At 46.7% G+C, this 21,513-nt stretch overlaps 2 long non-coding RNA genes and 2 other non-coding genes across 4 annotated transcripts; 3 read left to right on the top strand and 1 right to left on the bottom strand.

The window, feature by feature from the left end:
* The first annotated feature begins 479 nt into the window (after positions 1–479).
* On the top strand, positions 480–2,859 carry LOC136357212 (uncharacterized). The gene is made up of 3 exons (XR_010742403.1): positions 480–1,091; positions 1,417–1,482; positions 2,613–2,859. It is a non-coding gene; the product is annotated as an uncharacterized lncRNA (long non-coding RNA).
* Positions 2,860–7,879: 5,020 nt separating this feature from the next.
* Positions 7,880–10,321, top strand: LOC136357255 (uncharacterized). The gene is made up of 3 exons (XR_010742456.1): positions 7,880–8,534; positions 8,860–8,925; positions 10,056–10,321. It is a non-coding gene; the product is annotated as an uncharacterized lncRNA (long non-coding RNA).
* A 2,503-nt stretch (positions 10,322–12,824) lies between these two features.
* LOC112939763 (small nucleolar RNA R71) lies at positions 12,825–12,931 on the bottom strand. The gene has a single exon (XR_003243633.1). It is a non-coding gene; the product is annotated as a small nucleolar RNA R71 (small nucleolar RNA).
* A 2,095-nt stretch (positions 12,932–15,026) lies between these two features.
* Positions 15,027–15,133, top strand: LOC112939765 (small nucleolar RNA R71). The gene has a single exon (XR_003243635.1). It is a non-coding gene; the product is annotated as a small nucleolar RNA R71 (small nucleolar RNA).
* The last annotated feature ends 6,380 nt before the right edge of the window (positions 15,134–21,513 follow it).

Genomic DNA, 21,513 nt, shown 5'->3' with positions numbered 1-21,513 from the left:
TCATGTGCTCTAAGATGATATAACATCCCATTATTTGTCATTGGATCTATCCCCTGTACAGGAATAATTGCGCCGGTCTGACCGGTCCAAGACCCGGTCTGACCGGCTGTCACGCCCTAAAAATCGCCTGATTTAAAATACATTGTTTAAGTCATTTTTAGAAATTATTTTAAAAGCCTACAAGCTAAACCCTAATTTTCTAGGGAAATTTTCAACATAAAAATGAGCTAGATAAAATTTTATTAAATACTTTACTTGTTCCTCTATTTTCTAGAATTTTCTGGGAATTGTTTGAGCAAGGGAAGTATTTTTAATAATTGGAACAACATTTCACAAATTATTTTTATTTAAAAAGTTCAAAAGCCCCTCCTTTAAGTTGTTGGGCCGTTTTTGGCCCAACATCTTCTCTCTCCGCGCGGCCAAGCCGGCCCACGCCGGCCCAAACCACCCAGCCGCCGCCCCCTCCTCCCCTCAGCCGCCGACAGGTGGGACCCACCTGTCGGGTGTGTCCCTAACCTCCGGCCGGCACAGGCCGAGCCCGAGCCGGACGCGCCGCGCCGCCTTGCCGCCTCAAATCCCACCCAATCCGGCCCCGTTTCTTCCGGATTTTTGAGGGGTTTTGATCCTCTCGTTCTCCTCTATCTTTCCCCTCAAGAATTGGAGCAAATCGTTGGGTATTTTATCCGAATCAAACTCGTTTTCGAGTTTATCTCCAAAACCGAGTTTTTGATTTCCCGAAGCGATTTCTTGCGGGTGGAGTCCGATCTCTTCAATCCAAGGCTATAAATAGGACCACCTCGTCGCCCTCTTTCGTTTGCCCCCTCTCCCGTGGTCTCTCGTGCTCCGTAGCTCCGTCGCCGCCGCCGTCTAGCTCGCCACCGCCGTCGGCCGGGTTGCAGCCGCGCCGCCGCGCCGCCTCCGCCGTCGCCGCCGCCTGCCGCCGTCGCCAAGAGGTGTGCCGAGGAGTGAGGAAGCTCGGCCGCCCTTTCCCCTTCGTCGCCGGCCGCCGTAGCTCGCCGCCGTCGGTCAACCCGAGCCGCCGCCCGTTCCCCGTCGTCGCCGGCCGTCGTCCGACGTCGTTTGTCGTTATGGTGAGTACCGTTGGGTTCGTCTCGTCGTCCTCTACGTGTGCATGCCCTCCAATTCCGCAGCCGGCCGCTCTATCTCCGGCGAGGTCGTCATCGTGGTTCGGCCGCTATGGGTGATGTCAGCATGACGTCATCATTTTTTCTTTTTCCCGATTTTCTAATAGATTAAAATTTCGGAAAATCATAACTAAATAACCGTAGATCCGTTTCAGGTGGTTCAAGTTGCTAAATTTTTCTAAAATCAAGATCTACATGTTAAAAATATCCAAATGTATTGTTTATGCTTTTTTTTGTACTGTTTTGTTGATTTTTTGTTTAATTGCTTTAGTTTCCGACGTTCCGGAGGAGAGCGTTTCTGTTGAGGAAGGTTCCGAAGCGTTTGCGGAAGTCCAAGGCAAGTCACACAGATTGCAAACAACCCTTTGAGCATGTTGAACCCATTTAAAGCTAATATTTTATTTCAACTATGCATTGTTTTCGAATGTCATCGGGTGGTGAACCTTTCCCAGTTAATTATTGGCCGAAGATGACTTTATTTTCCTATGGGTTATAATTTGATTAGCATGAACCTTATATATTGGATTGGTTCAGCTAAATGCTATATGTATGTTTGCTTAGCCATGCCTAGAAACATAGCTAATTAAAGGGATTAATTATAAACTATGTTATATTATTATTAATTATGGTTACATTAAATGGTAGCTCACGATGGTTAATCGTGTGATGTTAATTAATTGATAATTAAAACCTGGTTAAGGTGGGTTGTGAGCATATGGTTTTGATGGTTGTGCTCATGACAATTAAGGACCGGTTCGCGAGCTACTGTTGTGAAACATTTATCGTGCCAACCACAAGCCAGCGTGGGCAACGGCTTTATCTTTTGTATAGCGTGATTCATTATAGTGCGCCAGACTGAGAAGTGGCGAGAAGTCCACGGGGGTCGCTGGGGAGTCCATGCCTTGTTTATAAGGGGGTGATTATGATCCAGGAAAGGTGCGCTGTAATGGGTTATGTTGTGCAAGGGGTATTGTCACAACTCCTTTCCGAGGTACCGTGGTGGTATTGAGGCACATGGTGACATGATGTGGGGTTGTGTCTTGTGGGTACATTGGTACACCTCTGATCAGAGTTTAATCTATTCGAATAGCCGTACCCGCGGTTATGGGTGAGTTGAGCAATGTTTTTCGTGATTAGTCTCACACTACTCATCAATGTTAATAATGTGATAATTAATTTGACTCCTGGTTTGGAATGGATAATTCCTGGTTTGGAGGTTTAATTTGTTCAACTGGGGTTGGTTGTTCAAATGTGGTTGGGCCTATGCAACATGGGTGTGTTGTATGGTGTTACTTAATATTGATTAATTATTCAACTGTTTTTACCATTCTCTTAAAATATTTATTAAATGCTGTTTCTGCAAATGAGCTATATTATGCCATCCTTTGTTATTCTGTGCACTTGCATATTTGCTGTGTGGCTTGTTGAGTATGTCATATGCTCATTCTTGCAATATTCAATCATCAGAAGAGGAGTATTTCAGCGAAGGTGATGATCTGAGGGATTGAGCTTGTTCTGGTTAAGATGCCTGTGGAGTGGAGTCGCTACAGCTGTTCCGTAGTTTGTTATAGTTTTTTTTTTATTTCCGCTGCGTAGAAGGTTATTCTTTGAGAGGAACTATCCACCTCTGTAATAATTTATTTTTTGCGATTATTAGATAGTTATTTATTTGTACTCTATTATCAATTTGTTATTGTGTGCCTCGGTTGATTCCTGGACGAGGGTTTAACACACATGTAAGCGTTTGGAATTTTGGATAGAAATTCCGGGCGTGACAAGTTGGTATCAGAGCCACCTTGACCTTAGGATAAGCCAAATGGTAAACCTTAAGTAGCCTTCAAAATATTTTGAAAAAAATAGAACTGCTCTTCTCTATTCTCTTATAAATTAAATAAGTTGGCAGCACATGCAAGGTTATGCACAAAATTAATTTAATTCATTTTCTTTTCTTTTAAAAGAAAAAAAAATTTTGTTCTTCTCAAAATGTTTCTTATTCCGCCTTAGTAAACTTCATTGATTAGTCGGCACTGTACATCTATTATGGTATCGATACAATCATGATAGCACTAGTACTACTCATCCTTCTTATGGTGACACTGTACCGTGCTTATAATAGATCATAAGTATTTTAGTTTTACTTTAGTTATTTGTAAAAAAAAAATTATTTGTCTTTGTCCAAAAAGTTAAATTCTAAAAATATATATATATAATAGCTTAGTATGTGTCTTTTCTTTTATTTTTTCTTCCTCTTTGGTCAAATCAATTAAGTCTAGATGGTGCAGCTAACTTAAAATATGCATTAATTCCTCTCTTCTATGTTTCTTTAGATGCCGCCTCATTCACCGAGAAATTTGTTCAAGGTGTTAGGATTCGTCAGGGAGCTGAGGTTGATGGCTTTTGAGGTAGGCTATGAAGTTGCTCCTGAGTATCGCCGGATTTCCCATGACCCCAACGAGGAGAAGTGTCGTGTTCGTGTGACGTTGGCTAGTGATCGTGAAGACCTTCCGTCCATTAAGTTCGAAGCTGGAGGAAGATCGTACAGCCATGCTTGTCAAGAAGCAGCTTTGGTGGCCATTGGAGAGTTGCGTCAACGCTTTGAAGAAGAGTTGGATTCATCAGCTTTCCAGTACCATCCTCACAAACCTCATGGTCAAGACTATGGAACCTATACCTGTCCTGATGGTGAAGAGAGTGCCACTCTGATGCATGCGGTGCATATGCTTAGTGCTATGGATGCAGTAAGTGTGGAGCGAGACAAAGCAGCTCATGACAGGGAAAACTGGAATCGAGGCAAGATTTGCAAGTTGGAGAGCAAGGTATACCGTCTATAGAAGGAATTAGCTGAACTTAAAGGAGAAACGCCGCCGCCAGCACCCAAGCTTCGCCTCACCGCAAGAAAGAGAACCTGTCCACCACCTCGTCTCCAGTTAGCTTCGAAGATTCGCGTGATGGGTGGAGCGGTGCCCGATCGTGCTGAACCTGTCATCGACATCATAAGTGATGAGGAAGAAGAGGAAGATCCTGAAGAAAGAGAGCCAGCTACTCCAGAGGAAGAAGATCCATCGCTTCGTTCCGACGCAAGGTGGGATTAGTCGCTTAGTTAGATCGTTGCCGTAGTTCGCTGTGTTAGATTGCTTGTTTAAGTTTGCTTGTGAGTGTGTGGGTTTTAGTTGTTGCTTACATCATTGGTGGGATGTAACAGCATGAGTCTAGTTCGTTTGCTTGTCAGAGTGTAAGATAGTTGGTGAGGTAGTGTTAATGCAATTTAAATGTAATCGTACACAGTTAAGAGCAATATAGAATTTAAATTAATTAAATAACTCCGTTCTAAGGATGTCTCTCTGTCGTTCTTTCCTGTTGTCTCTACTTACTGTCAGATGGTGAACACGCGCACCGGAAGTGGAAGTGGAAGTGGAAGTGGAGCTGCTAACAATGGAGGAGACCCCACGCTAGCTCAGATTCTGGCCCAACAAACACAACTGATCAATCTGTTAGTGCAGCAGGCACAGAATCAGCAGGCAAACAATCAGAACCAGAATCCACCCCCACCTCCCCAAAACAAGCTGGCAGATTTCTTACGTGTGAGACCCCCTACCTTTTCAAGCACCACCAATCCAGTAGAAGCAGGAGATTGGCTGCATGCGGTGGAGAAGAAGTTGGATCTGATCCAGTGTACTGAGCAGGAGAAAGTTTCTTTTGCTTCGCATCAATTGCATGGTCCTGCTGCTGAATGGTGGGATCATTTTCGCCAAGGCAGGGCTGAAGGAGAGCCTATTACTTGGCAGGAATTCACGGCCGCTTTCAAGAAGACACACATACCAGCGGGTGTTGTAGCTCTAAAGAAGAGAGAATTTAGAGCACTCAACCAGGGATCTCGTTCGGTCACCGAGTACCTCATGATTTCAACCGTTTAGCTCGTTATGCTCCAGAAGATGTTCGTTCAGATGAAGAACGTCAGGAGAAGTTTTTAGAGGGACTAAATGATGAGTTGTCTTATGTCTTGATGTCTACGGATTTCTGGGATTTCCAGCAGTTGGTGGACAAGGCGATTCGTCAGGAAGACAAGTATAACCGGATGGAGCAGAAGAAGCGCAGGGCTGCCCAATTCAAGGCACAACAGGGCAGTAACCAGAGGCCGCGTATCGTTACGGGACCTCAATCTCCATCGTACCCTCATGGAGGATCTTCATCAGTTGTCCGCCCCCAACGCCAGTTCTACAACAACAATACTGGTAATCGTGGCAATGACAACCGCAACATGGTTGCTCGTCCTGCAGCAACTCCAGCTCAGAACCAGCCCGTCAGGAAGGAACAGGGAAGCAAGCCAGGGGTGTGCTTCAATTGTGGTGATCCAGGACATTATGCTGATAAGTGTCCTAAGCCTCGGCGCGTGAAGAACGCTCCAGCCCCGAACAACTCCAATGTTCTAGCACCGAAGGCACGTGTTAATCATGTGGTAGCAGCAGAAGCTCAGAATGCACCAGATGTAGTTTTGGGTACGTTTCCTGTTAACTCTATACCCGCAACTGTGCTTTTTGATTCCGGTGCTACACATTCCTTTTTGTCTAAAAGTTTTGCGAGCAATCATGGGATGGAAGTTATTAGTCTTGGGAGACCTTTACTAGTTAATACCCCAGGCAATCAAGTATTTTCGACACAGTATTGTCCTTCCGCTACTATAGAAATAGAAGAAGTTCCTTTTCCGTCCTCGCTTATCTTGCTAGAATCCAAAGATTTAGATGTTATCTTAGGGATGGACTGGTTATCTCGTCACAGAGGAGTTATAGATTGTGCCAACCGTAAGGTGACTTTAACCAGTAGCAATGGGGAAACCGTTTCTTTCTTTGTGTCCTCTCCTAAATGTCATGGTGTGATCTTAAACCAAGTTGCTCTACAAGAGATCCCCATAGTACAAGACTACCCAGATGTGTTTCCCGAGGATTTGCCAGGCATGCCACTTAAGAGAGACATAGAGTTTGGGATAGACTTGGTACCTGGAACCAACCCTATCCATAAGAGACCATACAGAATGGCAGCTAATGAGTTAGCTGAGGTGAAGAGACAGGTGGATGATTTGCTTCAGAAAGGATACATCAGGCCCAGTACTTCGCCATGGGGAGCACCAGTCATCTTTGTGGAGAAGAAAGATCATACTCAGAGAATGTGCGTGGATTATCGAGCGTTGAATGAGGTTACTATTAAGAATAAGTATCCTCTACCCAGAATTGATGACCTGTTTGATCAACTGGAAGGTGCTACGGTTTTCTCCAAGATAGATCTCCGTTCTGGATATCATCAACTGCAAATCCGTGAGGAAGATATACCAAAGACCGCCTTCACAACTCGGTATGGTTTGTTCGAATGTACCGTTATGTCATTTGGACTCACTAATGCCCCAGCCTTTTTCATGAATCTGATGAACAAGGTGTTTATGGAATATCTGGATAAGTTTGTCGTGGTGTTTATTGATGACATTCTCATTTACTCCAAGACGAAGGAAGAACATGAAGAGCATCTTCGTCTAGCTTTAGAGAAACTACGTGAGCATCAGCTTTATGCCAAGTTCAGTAAATGTGAATTTTGGTTGTCCGAAGTGAAGTTTCTTGGTCATGTCATCTCATCTGGAGGAGTGGCAGTAGATCCAAGCAATGCGGAGTCAGTGTTAAGTTGGAAGCAACCCAAGACGGTTTCAGAAATTCGTAGTTTCCTTGGACTTGCGGGGTATTACTGCAGGTTTATTGAGAACTTTTCAAAGATCGCCAGACCAATGACTCGTCTGCTTCAGAAGGAAGTGAAGTACAAGTGGACAGAGGATTGTGAACGAAGTTTCCAAGAACTGAAGAAAAGGCTAGTGACTGCGCCTATGTTAATTTTGCCTGATTCGAGGAAAGGTTTCCAAGTGTATTGTGATGCATCCCGACACGGTTTGGGTTGTGTGTTGATGCAAGAAGGAAAGGTGGTTGCCTATGCATCTAGGCAATTACGACCTCATGAGAATAACTATCCAACGCATGACCTAGAGTTGGCAGCTGTGGTGCATGCATTGAAGATTTGGCGTCATTATCTTTTCGGTAACCGTACAGAGATATATACGGATCATAAAAGTTTGAAGTACATTTTCACTCAACCTGATTTGAACATGCATCAGCGAAGATGGTTAGAGTTGATTAAAGATTATGATATGGAAATCCACTATCACCCGGGAAAAGCAAATGTTGTAGCCGATGCTCTTAGCAGGAAAAGCTACTGTAATATGTCAGAAGGTCGACGTTTACCTTGGGAGTTATGCCAAGAATTTGAAAAGTTGAACTTGGGAACGGGAAGATGAATTGAAGTCAGCTCATCCTCATCTGTTTGCCAGTTCTTCTGAATCTCGAGGACGAGATTCCGTTTAAGGGGGTAGGTTTGTCACGCCCTAAAAATCGCCTGATTTAAAATACATTGTTTAAGTCATTTTTAGAAATTATTTTAAAAGCCTACAAGCTAAACCCTAATTTTCTAGGGAAATTTTCAACATAAAAATGAGCTAGATAAAATTTTATTAAATACTTTACTTGTTTCTCTATTTTCTAGAATTTTCTGGGAATTGTTTGAGCAAGGGAAGTATTTTTAATAATTGGAACAACATTTCACAAATTATTTTTATTTAAAAAGTTCAAAAACCCCTCCTTTAAGTTGTTGGGCCGTTTTCGGCCCAACATCTTCTCTCTCCGCGCGGCCAAGCCGGCCCACGCCGGCCCAAACCACCCAGCCGCCGCCCCTCCTCCCCTCAGCCGCCGACAGGTGGGACCCACCTGTCGGGTGTGTCCCTAACCTCCAGCCGGCACAGGCCGAGCCCGAGCTGGACGCGCCGCGCCGCCTTGCCGCCTCAAATCCCACCCAATCCGGCCCCGTTTCTTCCGGATTTTTGAGGGGTTTTGATCCTCTTGTTCTCCTCTATCTTTCCCCTCAAGAATTGGAGCAAATCGTTGGGTATTTTATCCGAATCAAACTCGTTTTCGAGTTTATCTCCAAAACCGAGTTTTTGATTTCCCGAAGCGATTTCTTGCGGGAGGAGTCCGATCTCTTCAATCCAAGGCTATAAATAGGACCACCTCGTCGCCCTCTTTCGTTTGCCCCCTCTCCCGTGGTCTCTCATGCTCCGTAGCTCCGTCGCCGCCGGCGTCTAGCTCGCCACCGCCGTCGGCCGGGTTGCAGCCGCGCCGCCGCGCCGCCTCCGCCGTCGCCGCCGCTTGCCGCCATCGCCAAGAGGTGCGCCGAGGAGTGAGGAAGCTCGGCCGCCCTTTCCCCTTCGTCGCCGGCCGCCGTAGCTCGCCGCTGTCGGTCAACCCGAGCCGCCGCCCGTTCCCCGTCGTCGCCGGCCGTCGTCCGACGTCGTTTGTCGTTGTGGTGAGTACCGTTGGGTTCGTCTCGTCGTCCTCTACGTGTGCATGCCCTCCAATTCCGCAGCCGGCCGCTCTATCTCCGGCGAGGTCGTCATCGTGGTTCGGCCGCTATGGGTGATGTTAGCATGACGTCATCATTTTTTCTTTTTCCCGATTTTCTAATAGATTAAAACTTCGGAAAATCATAACTAAATAACCGTAGATCCGTTTCAGGTGGTTCAAGTTGCTAAATTTTTCTAAAATCAAGATCTACATGTTAAAAATATCCAAATGTATTGTTTATGCTTTTTTTTGTACTGTTTTGTTGATTTTTTGTTTAATTGCTTTAGTTTCCGACGTTCCGGAGGAGAGCGTTTCTGTTGAGGAAGGTTCCGAAGCGTTTGCGGAAGTCCAAGGCAAGTCACACAGATTGCAAACAACCCTTTGAGCATGTTGAACCCATTTAAAGCTAATATTTTATTTCAACTATGCATTGTTTTCGAATGTCATCGGGTGGTGAACCTTTCCCAGTTAATTATTGGCCGAAGATGACTTTATTTTCCTATGGGTTATAATTTGATTAGCATGAACCTTATACATTGGATTGGTTCAGCTAAATGCTATATGTATGTTTGCTTAGCCATGCCTAGAAACATAGCTAATTAAAGGGATTAATTATAAACTATGTTATATTATTATTAATTATGGTTACATTAAATGGTAGCTCACGATGGTTAATCGTGTGATGTTAATTAATTGATAATTAAAACCTGGTTAAGGTGGGTTGTGAGCATATGGTTTTGATGGTTGTGCTCATGACAATTAAGGACCGGTTCGCGAGCTACTGTTGTGAAACATTTATCGTGCCAACCACAAGCCAGCGTGGGCAACGGCTTTATCTTTTGTATAGCGTGATTCATTATAGTGCGCCAGACTGAGAAGTGGCGAGAAGTCCACGGGGGTCGCTGGGGAGTCCATGCCTTGTTTATAAGGGGGTGATTATGATCCAGGAAAGGTGCGCTGTAATGGGTTATGTTGTGCAAGGGGTATTGTCACAACTCCTTTCCGAGGTACCGTGGTGGTATTGAGGCACATGGTGACATGATGTGGGGTTGTGTCTTGTGGGTACAGTGGTACACCTCTGATCAGAGTTTAATCTATTCGAATAGCCGTACCCGCGGTTATGGGTGAGTTGAGCAATGTTTTTCGTGATTAGTCTCACACTACTCATCAATGTTAATAATGTGATAATTAATTTGACTCCTGGTTTGGAATGGATAATTCCTGGTTTGGAGGTTTAATTTGTTCAACTGGGGTTGGTTGTTCAAATGTGGTTGGGCCTATGCAACATGGGTGTGTTGTATGGTGTTACTTAATATTGATTAATTATTCAACTGTTTTTACCATTCTCTTAAAATATTTATTAAATGCTGTTTCTGCAAATGAGCTATATTATGCCATCCTTTGTTATTCTGTGCACTTGCATATTTGCTGTGTGGCTTGTTGAGTATGTCATATGCTCATTCTTGCAATATTCAATCATCAGAAGAGGAGTATTTCAGCGAAGGTGATGATCTGAGGGATTGAGCTTGTTCTGGTTAAGATGCCTGTGGAGTGGAGTCGCTACTGCTGTTCCGTAGTTTGTTATAGTTTTTTTTTTATTTCCGCTGCGTAGAAGGTTATTCTTTGAGAGGAACTATCCACCTCTGTAATAATTTATTTTTTGCGATTATTAGATAGTTATTTATTTGTACTCTATTATCAATTTGTTATTGTGTGCCTCGGTTGATTCCTGGATGAGGGTTTAACACACATGTAAGCGTTTGGAATTTTGGATAGAAATTCCGGGCGTGACACCGGCATCCAAAGGCGCGGTCATTAGGGATATGGGGGGGAACTTGGGGACTAACAGTAGATACAGGGGAATCATGTGCTCTAAGATGATATAACATCCCATTATTTGTCATTGGATCTATCCCCTGTACAGGAATAATTGCGCCGGTCTGACCGGTCCAAGACCCGGTCTGACCGGCATCCAAAGGCGCGGTCAGACCAGTCTGGGGTCCGGTCTGACCACCGGGAGGAAACCCGGTCTAACCGGCGGCCACGTCACGGTCTAACCGGCCATCTGGCCCGGTCAGACCGGCTGAGTGCGCAGCCCATCTATCGAAGAATTGGGCCTGGGGGTACGCACTATATGTTGACAGTCGTTATCGATCAGTTTCGATCGTCAATATTACCGAAATAGAGGAGAACTAGTGATGCTTGCAATGCATAAATATGTTAGAATAATAATATTCCACTAGCATTAGGTATACTAACCTTTTGCAGAGAATGACAATAAAGTGGAGGAGAATCGACATCAACTCAAACGATAAATCAATCGGACGATGTCGAGAACCAGACATATGTATGAATGGGCCAAGAACTTAGAATTAACACGAAAAACAGGGACAAAATTCACAAGTCTGCAGAGAAGAACAACAGAAGTGGCCGCCAGCCAAACCATGGGCTGTTTGGGCCAGCCCCGGGTTTGGCTGAACCTCCCTCATCGCCGCTGGAAGCAGGGTTTCTTCTGGACGGTGTGGATTAGCTCCCAATGACGGTTGGAGGGTATTTCCGACCATTCCAACCGTCACAACCGTCATTGGGAGGCTATATAAACCCCTCACCTTCTCACTTCACTCACACACCTCAAGCAATAGCTCTCTCATTTCTCTCAAGTTTAGTTTAGTAGTATCTAGCTGGTGGAATAGGAATAGAGTAGAAATCAGGAGTCCGGAAGTCTTCGGAAGAGTTCGGGTATGGCTCTAGTAGCTTTTCACTTCTCTTTTGTGAGCTTTGTAGTTTTATTAGAATACTCTTCTATATATACATTTGTGGTACTGAAATACTTTCCGAGTATATGAGTACCTACTTTACATTATGTTCATGTTATACTGAATATATGGCTAGCTTATCTGGGAGATGCTTTGGTACGGGTATAATGTTTGCCTATGCAATTACTCTATGTCATGACGATGATATTAGAGTAGTATCTGGTAGTTTCGACGTGGTGTCTAGATTACGGGATATCATTATTTGCGGTTATATATTGCGGATGAGAGGTGGGCCGCTGATGGTGACAGCTCAGTACGGGTATTCCTCCGCGCCGGTATATAATCCTAAGTTAATTCCCTGGGGAGGGTATTCCTCCGTATTTAGCCCCGGTTGTATGGTCACGACGGGCTGTCGTAAGGAACTCGGCAGTTAGGGGTGGCTTCTCGAAGTAACAGGAGAGCATCGGATAGAGGGTATTAGCTAGTATATTGGTTAACTAGAATGTATGTATGCTATGTATATTAGAAGTATAGGAATAGATTTTCTTTCTCTTTTCTTTCCACTTAGCTTAGATAATATATTATGAGAATGAGTTGTTAATGCTTGTGTGTCACTCTACCCTTGGATTATCTTAACCCCTGCTTAGAATATGATTATCTCAAGTAATATATAAATTATTAGTTGAGTTATCTCTACATGATCTTGCCACGGGATAAAATAAATACAATACCCTTGGAATACTCTCGGGTGAAACGGTATAATGGTATGTCCGTGCGCCTGCGGATGAACTCTGTAACCATAATATACCAGAAGTATTTATGCGCCATTGCTGGGAATTATATTTCTAGTAATGTCGTTAAGAAATTCCAACAAGCATTTCTGGCGCCGTTGCCAGGGAAGATTCATAATAGAGATTACTTGAACTAATATTTTATATTTACCTCTGTATAATCATTTTCCTTTGAAGGATTACCTTAGTTGTTTTTACTTTTGTTGTGAAAATAAGCTAGTGCATGACTGGGTTCAACCTACCGGAAAACTTCAAAGAATATCCTGAAGCTTTCTTCCGAAGCGTCAGGCCACGAGTCGTTGCTCCGTAGAAAACTCTACCGACAGAGAAACCAGCCGTACCAGCGCCACCGACCTTCAAGACTATGGCTAACAAGTCTCTTCGCGAGTTTGACTTGGGACGCAGGTCAACATAGGGGACGTGGATTTCGACTTGAAGTCCAGCCTCATCACGATGGCGCAGGCTAGCCCATTCTGTGGCAAGCCTAATGAGGATGCCAATGCTCATCTGCAACAGTTCCTGGAGATCTGTAGTACATACACCATCAAGGGCATCAGTCCCGACGCCGTCAGGCTATGACTGTTTCCGTTCTCTCTTCTTGGGAGAGCTAAGCAGTGGTTCTATGCCAACCGTGCTGCTGTCAACACCTGGGACAAATGCTCTACGACATTCCTCTCAAAATTCTTCCCGATGGGCAAAACCAATGCCCTTCGAGGAAGGATTTCAAGTTTCCAGCAGATAAGGGATGAGTCTATTCCGGAAGCATGGGAACGACAGCAGGAATACGTGGCCGCCTGTCCTCATTATGGGATGGACGACTGGCTGATCCTGCAGAACTTTTACAATGGACTCACCCCAATGTCCCGCGATAACCTAGACACGGCAGCTGGAGGAGCTTTCTTCTCTAAAACGGTTCAAGGAGCTGCCGTTGATCTAATAGAGAAGATGGTCTCCGACATGGGTTAGAGCGAGGAACGACTCCAGACCCGTCAGCGAGGCATGCACACTGTCAAGGAGACGGAGTTACTTGCTGCCAAGCTGGACCTCCTCATGAAACGCTTGGACGACCACGAGAAACAGCCACAAGGCACCGTCAAGGCCTTGGACTCTCACATTACATGTGAGGCCTGCGGCAACACGGGTCATTCTAGGAATGACTACCCGGAAACCCGTGAGGAGGTGATGTACATGGGCAAAAACGACAATGGGTATTGTCCGCAAGGAGGTCAGGGGTGGAACCAACCACGCCCATATTATGAAGGAGGTAACGATAACGGTAATTTTTCTAACCAGCCCTCCTTGAAGGATCTCGTTTTTGCACAAGCTAAAACCATTGATGCGCTAAGCAAAAAGCTTGCAGCTAATGATAAGATCCTAAAAAACATAAATGTCAAATTAGATGGTTTTGCTTCTGCTTTTCAAAATCAGCTGAGCTTTAATAAAATGATAGAAACCCAGCTAGCTCAATTGGCATCCTTAGTCCCTGCAAATGAATCTAGGAGGATTCCGGGGCAACCCGACTCCTCCATTGAAACTGTCAAGGCGATCATAACGAGGGAAGGCAAGTCCACTCGTGATCCGCCATATCCTAACCCTGCAGGAACTAATGAGATGTCAAAAGAAGCGCCATCTAATGACTCGGCTGACAAGGTGATTCGGCCAGAAAAGACCGTGCCGCAGGAATACTGCGACACATGGTTGTTGTCATTCCGTCAATGGAGTAGGAAACCGTCAGTGGACGAGCAATTCGCTCGTTTTGTTGAAGTAATCCAGAAGATCCACATCAACGTGCCATTGTTGGATGCTATGCAAGTGCCGACATACGCCCGTTATCTCAAGGACATACTCAACAACAAGAGACTGCTCCCAACAACGGAGGTGGTTAAGCTGACGGAACAATGCAGCAACGTCATAATCCACAAGCTCTCGGAGAAGAAGAAATATTCGGGGTGTCCCACGATTACCTGCTCGATCGGGGCACAACAATTCTACCAGGCCTTGTGCAACCTTGGAGCCAGCGTCAGCGTCATGCCAAAGGACGTCTTCGACAAGCTCAACTTCACGGTGTTGGCACCGACACCGATGCGCCTCCAACTAGCTGACTCGTCAGTTCGTTACCTGGCGGAGATAGCGGAGGATGTGCCAGTCAAGATACGGGATTTCTTCATCCCGGTTGATTTTGTGGTGCTAGACATGGAGAAGGGGAAGGAGACGCCACTCATCCTAGGGCGTCCATTCCTTAGCCTCGCAGGAGGCAACATTGACGTGGGAACGGGAAGTATCTGTTTCCATATCAACGGGAAGTTTGAGTTTCAACCAAGGATGGAACATTGCTCCATGGTCAGAATCAAGTACGGGCCAAACCCGTAGAATATTCAAGAGTTCGAAGTGGAGCACCCAAGACGGACAGACTGGTGAAATTCATGCAAAACTTCCTAGAGAAGGAAACAACAATGCCCAAGAACCGTTATTGGAGGACGCCGGTTAAATCACCTGTACCGTCCATGAAGTTAGAGCAGCCGGCTCAGAAGAAGCCGTCTTCCCCACCGAAATCAAAGAAGGTGTGGAAGGAAAAGCCGAAGACGCCCGCTCCATCACCTCCGGAGACGGGTGGAAAATCCATTAACTGAAATGGAAGAAGGTACAGTCTTGCACATCGGACATTAAATGATGTGACCTTCGCTAATAGGTAAATTGGTATGTATCCGCATATTTGCTTTCAACAGCAGTAAATTGATCTGGAGTCGTTCCTCGCTCCAACCCATATTGGAGACCATCTTCTCTATTAATTCAACGGCTCCTTGAACCGTTTTAGAGAAGAAAGCTCCTCCAGCTGCCGCGTCCAGGTGATCGCGGGACATTGGGGTGAGACAATTGTAGAAGTTCAGCAGGATCAGCCAGTCGTCCATCCCATGATGAGGACAGGCGGCCACGTACTCCTGTAGTCGTTTCCATGCTTCCGGAATAGACTCGTCCCTTGTCTGCTGGAAAATGGAAATTCGTCCACGAAGGGCGTTGGTTTTGCTCATAGGGAAGAACTTCGAGAGGAATGCCGTAGAGCATTTATCCCAGGTGTTGACAGCAGCACGGTTGGCATAAAACCACTGCTTCGCTCTCCCGAGGAGGAAGATCGAAAACAGTCGCAGCCTGACGGCATCGGGACTGTCGCCCTTGATGGTGTACGTGCTACATATCTCCAGGAATTGTTGCAGATGAGCGTTGGCATCCTCATTAGGCTTGCCACAGAACGGGCTAGCCTGCGCCATCATGATAAGGCTGGATTTCAAGTCAAAATCCACATCTCCTATGTTGACTTGTGGCCCAATGGCCACATTATCAGCAGAGGGAGCAGCGAACTCGCGAAGAGTCTTGCTGGCTATTGTCTTGAATGTCGGTGGCACAGGTACGGCTGGTACGGCCTGACGCTCTGGAAGAAAGCTCCTGGATTTTCTTTGAAGTTTTTCGGTAGGTTGAAACCAGTCATGCACAACCCTGTTTTCACAAAAAGTGAAAACAACCATGGTTAACATGCAAAGGAAAATGATTATACAAAGGTAAATATAAAGTATTAGTGCAGGTAATCTCTATTATGAATCTTCCCTGGCAATGGCGCCAGAAATGCTTGTTGGTATTTCTTAACGACATTACAAGAAATGTAATTCCCAGCAATGGCGCAGAAATACTTCTGGTATATTATGGTTACGGAGTTTATCCGCAAGTGCACGGATATACCATTGGAACATTTCACCCGAAAGTATTCCAAGGGTATCGTATTTATTTTATCCCGTGGGAAGATCATGTAGAGAGAACTCAACTAATAATTTATATATTACTTGTGATATATAAATTATAAGCAGGGGTTAAGATAATCTAAGGGTATAATGATACACAAGCATTAACAACTCATTCTCATAATAAATGATCTAAGCTAGGTGGAAAGAAAAGTGAAAGAGAATTTATTCCTATACTTCTAATATACATAGTATACATACATTCTAGTTAACTGATATATTAACTAATACCCTCTATCCGATGCCCTCCTGGTACTTCGAGAAGCCACCCCTGACTGCCGAATTCCTTATGACAGCCCATCATGACCATACAACCGGGGCTAAATACGGAGGAATACCCTCCCCAGGGAATTAACTTAGGATTATATACCGGCGTCGAGGAATACCCATACTGAGCTGTCATCATAAGCGGCCCACCTCTCATCCGCAATATATAACCCCAAATAATGATATCCCGTAATCTAGACACCACGCCTAAACTACCAGATACTACTCTGATATCGTCGTCATGACATAGAGCAATTGCATAAGCAAACATTATACCGCACCAAAGTATCTCCAAGATAAGCTAGTCGTATATTTAGTATAACATGAACATAATGTAAAGTAGGTACTCATATACTTGGAAAGTATTTCAATACCATAAATGTATATAGAAGAGTATTCTAATAAAAGTACAAAGCTTACAAAAGAGGAAAGGAAAGCTACTAGAGCCATACCCGAACTCTCCCGAAGGATTCCGGACTCCTGACTCCTATTCTACTTCTATTCCACCAGCTAGATAGTACTAAACTAAACTTGAGAGAAATGAGAGAGCTATTGCTTGAGGTGTGTAAGTGAAGTGAAGAGAGGAACTCCTTAAATAGGCTGTCAATGACGGTTGTGGCAGTTGGAATGGTTGAAATTGCCCTCCAACCGTCATTGGGGAGTGATCCACGCCGTCCAGCCAAAACCTGGATCCAACGGTGCCAGGGGAGGTTCGGCCGAACCACCAGGTTCGGCCAAACCTGGGGCTAGCCCAATCCAGCCCAATTTCGGCTGGTGGCCTCCTCTATTGCTCCACTCCGCAAACTTCTGAATTTTGGCCCAAGTCATCGTGCCAGTTCTGAGTTCTTGGCCCATCTATTCATAAGTATGGTACTCGACATCGTCCAATTGATTTATCGTCTGAATTGATATCGATTCTCCTCCACTTTATTGTCATTCTCTGCAAAAGGTTAGTATACCTAATACTAGTGGAATATTATTATTCTAACATATTTATGCATTGCAAGCATCACTAATTCTCCTCTATTTTGGTAATATTGACGGTCGAAACTGATTGATAACGACCGTCAACAATATACCAGAAGTATTTCTGTGCCATTGCTGCGAATTATATTTCTAGTAATGTCATTAAGAACGACCGTCAACAATATACCAGAAGTATTTCTGCGCCATTGCTGGGAATTATATGGAAGTAACTTCCCCATCTGGCCACATGGCCATGCGGCCTGTTTTTTCCCACCCCTTCGTGGGGAGGTCAGGTAGCAATGAGGTGGCCGGGGGGCCTCGGGGTGCCACGTCACGCCCCTCGGGCCAGTGAGGCGTGCCGCCCCGAGGCCCTCACCCGGCCACCACGTGGCAGAGTGAGTGGGCAGAGCAGGAAGCGCTGCTCAGCGTCTTAAATGCGCGATGCCCCAACCATCCCTCGCTGCATTTAATGCGGCGTGGGCGGACGTGCGGCACTGCCCGATTGACCCATGTCAATCAGGCTTGACCGCTCTGTAACCGGTCACAGGGGATGAGATGGGTGGCAGTGCCCCCACGTCCAGCCCTGTGTCAGGCGGAGTGGGGGCAGGTATGCCCCGTCCCATCAGCACAATGCCAGGTGTGCCCCCTGCGCATGGTGAGTCCACCAAAGTCTCCATACATTTAAGAGGTAATGACAGGAACGTCCCCTGTGTCAGGCGGAGGACGGCGCTCGGCCCCACCTTGCTTCTAGTTGAAGGCACGGATGGCGGTCTGATCCAGGCTAGGTGGGTCCCCCTCCCATGGAGGGGTAGGTATGGACGGTGCATGTGGTATCCCCTTGAACTATGAAAGGAGGACCTTCACCATCGAAAAAAAGGGGACGACTCTTGATAGCTTGAGCTCTATAGGAAGAACAGCTAGGGTTTCCGCAGAACTCAAGATCTCTTATAAGAACTCCACAATAATTCCACGCACAGGAGTAGGGTGTTACGCATCCCAGGTGGCCCGAACCTGTATAATTCCTCATCTCTCACGCAGATTCGCGAGCGATCTAGTAGTTAAAGTCTAAGCAGAGATACGCTCCCGATCATCGCGCCTTATCCCCTGGCCGAACTCACAAAGGGGGGTCTCACGACCTCCCGCGAGAGAGGATCACTCCTCGACAGCTGGCGCGCCAGGTAGGGGGAAATCCGTGCTCTTGAGAGGGAAGACGTTTCCTTCCGCTTCAAGTTTCTTTCCATCATCCACAACGACGGTGGAGGTAGTGGATGGAGAAGTGGCGGTGCACACTCCCACTCCACCTAGGAGTGAGGACGGTAGCGGGAAACGCGATCCCCTCTACCGCCGCCAGAATTCTCTGTCTCCCCCGCGCCGTAGCCCCCGGCGGTCGGAGGACCCCGGTCAGTCCGGGGGCACAGCCCTTTCCCCGCCGCTTGACGGAGGAAGATCGCGCCGCGCCGGGGTGCGTCGCCACCTGAACTACGCTGACGGTGGCACGCCTCAGGGCGCGCTCCAGGCGGTGGGGGCCCTCTTGTGGCACCCCCCCGTCAATCCGGAGCCGGAGATCCCCCCGTCTAGCGATGGCTGGATAATGAGGCCAACCTGGTCACCGCCGCTCAACGGTAGCTGGCCGCTGACAGTCGGCCCGCGATAACTGGAACCTCGCGTACCCCTACCACCCTCTCCTCGTCAGCAAGGAGGAGGGCTCATCAGTCGGCCCTAGCTTCAAGGCGATCGACAGCTTCGACATCGTCGAGGCCCTCAAGAAGCTGAGGGCATCAAGACGATCTCTACGGAGAGCGAGACGCTCGGATCAACTTCGAGAGACGTAGGGTTGAGCGCCGCGCTGCCCGCCTGTCACGCCCAGAAATTTAGCCCAAATTTCCAGTTAAATTTGTGTATTAAATCCCTGTCCAGGACCAGCCAGGGTACACAAAACGACAAGTAATATACAGTTCCAACCGTAAATAAAGCGTAAATACTTACAGAAGAGGCGCTTAGTCCCCACAACGAAGAGAACGACAGCAGCGGAAAAGGCGATCCTAGCGGGGCTTCAGCTCCACTCCACAGGAAAAACTCAACAAGGGTCTGAACCTTGGTCTTCTAACTTCGTCTTCAGCTCAGAAGCACTACACTTCTGAAAAAAGGGGAATAATAGCAAGGCTGAGTACAACCACCATACTCAGCAACTCACACCAACGATACAGACGTGCAAGGGGATACAAGGATGGCTGGTGGCTATTTACATAAAGGCGGTTGTAAAACATTTTATTTAGCAAACAGTAAAACTGTTGAGTAATTAAAGTAAGATTAAATCTCCACTGATCAACGCTACACCATGTTGAACAGGCCCAACCAACCCACCTGAACTACAGTGCATTGGGTCAATTTATTAGGGGAGACTAATTACGGTGAATCTGGTCGACCGCCCATAACCGCGGGCACGACAATTCGAATAGTTTTACTCTGATCAGAGGCGTACAACTGTACCCACAAGACACAGCCCCACGACACGTTTCCGTGGGCCGACATGCCACCACGACATACCGGAAAGAGGCCGTGACAGGACCCTTCGCATAACCCCCTCTAACCAAGCACACCACACCTCAGGTTTCACTCCCACTCCTTGCAAGGCAGCGGGCAGTCCCCTCTCGTGCCTAGGTGAATCCGGAAGCCACATAGGTCGTCGCAGGGCCCATCCAAATTCCATCACGCCCACCCTTGCCTGGATACGTCAGCTAGAGGAAAGCTACACTACAAGCCCAGCCGTTGCCCACGCTGGCTTGTGGTAAGCACGATAAATTATTCCAGGGTTTCCCGCGAACCGGTCCTTAATTGCTATGGGTGCGACTAGCAAAAACCATGCACCCACAGCCCACCATTCAGTCGCATTTTAGTTGGATAATTACGGCCATGAAGCATGGCCAGATGTCTCGAGCACGCAGCTCATTCTGATACTAAAAAGGTCTAATACTGCAATTATCCCATCAACTGAGCTAGTGGTAATTAAGCATGGCTAAACATATAGTTCAAGCTAGGTCACATAAGTAAAATGAGCTAGTTGATTTATTACCCAATGTTGACAAAGGACAGATATCAAGCAAACATAGCACAAGCAAGCAGATAGGTAATACCCTGACCCCATGTAATTAGCAAAACATACATATTTATTTGCAAACAGTAAAACATTTGTAAATTGGGATCAACATGCTCAAGGGGAATGTGTGACTTGCCTTGCTTCTTCAAAACAATCTTCCGAACTCTTTTCCTCGCTACCGCGGACTTCCGAAACGACGGATTCTACACGCTGGCACGCAAAACGATGAAAAACTCTAATAAAAACCAAGTAAACAGTACATAAAAAGTAAACAAACATGTAGAGCTCAATTTTAGATGAATTTTGCAAGTTGAACGGCTCAATTCAGAGTTCGAATGAATTAGATATGAATTTTAGAAGTTTTGAGCCATTTAAATGAATTTCTATAATTATTAACAAATTATGACGCGATTATTAATTGTTTTCTCAAAGGAAAAGGACTGTCGTTGACGTCAGCAAGGGAAACCGGCGCCGACAGGCGGGTCCCACATGTCAGCGGCACAAGGGGGAAGGCGCATGGTGGACTCGGTCCACCGCGGCCGGGGTGGCACCGTGGACATGGACCACGGGAGTGGTCCACGGGTACGACCTACATCGGCATAAAGGGAGGCCGGCTTGCCGGCCAACCCGACAAGGCGGTGGCGGCACATGCCGGACGATCACCGGCGACGGCGGCGCGACGCAGGCAAGGGGAGCAGTGGAGGAGGGGAAAAAGGAGGGGAGACGGAGGAAGAGCTCACCAAGCACCATGGCGGCGAGGGGCAATGGGCGGTGGTGATGCCTTCTCGGGAAGACGGCGCGAGCGTCCTCGAGCGACGACTGGCGGCGTGGAAAGGACGGCCGAGGTGCGGGACGACTGGTGCGCGAGGAGGACGGAGCTCCGGTGGGTTCCTGACGACGAGAAGCGAACGCCGGACCTCCCCTCGTCGCTGCGAAGCTGATGGAGGAAGGTGTGATGGCCGGGGATCGCTCGGAGCGGCGGCAAGCGGCAGCTGGAGGTGGCAAATGGCAGTGGCGGATCGGGTTCGCGGTGGGAGCAGTGCTTCGGGGGTGGAGGAGAGGCCAGGTCAATAGCTCAACTTTGAGAAGCACCATCAGGAACGGTTGCAGTTCAGACGAAAGACAGGTCAAGCAGGTTTCCTGGAATTACGTGTCATTCTAGTCAGAACCCGTTCAAGCGGACGTAGGATCAATGAGTTACAAATACCAGATGCAAGTTTTAGGAACAACTTTACCCTTCTCTAGACAGCTTGGTGGATTGTCAGGTTATCAA

The sequence above is a fragment of the Oryza sativa genome, chromosome 7, assembly GCF_034140825.1.
Source record: "Oryza sativa Japonica Group chromosome 7, ASM3414082v1".
NCBI lineage: Eukaryota > Viridiplantae > Streptophyta > Magnoliopsida > Poales > Poaceae > Oryza > Oryza sativa.
The sequence above is the reverse complement of the archived record's forward strand: the minus strand, read 5'-3'. Positions and strand labels throughout refer to the sequence as shown.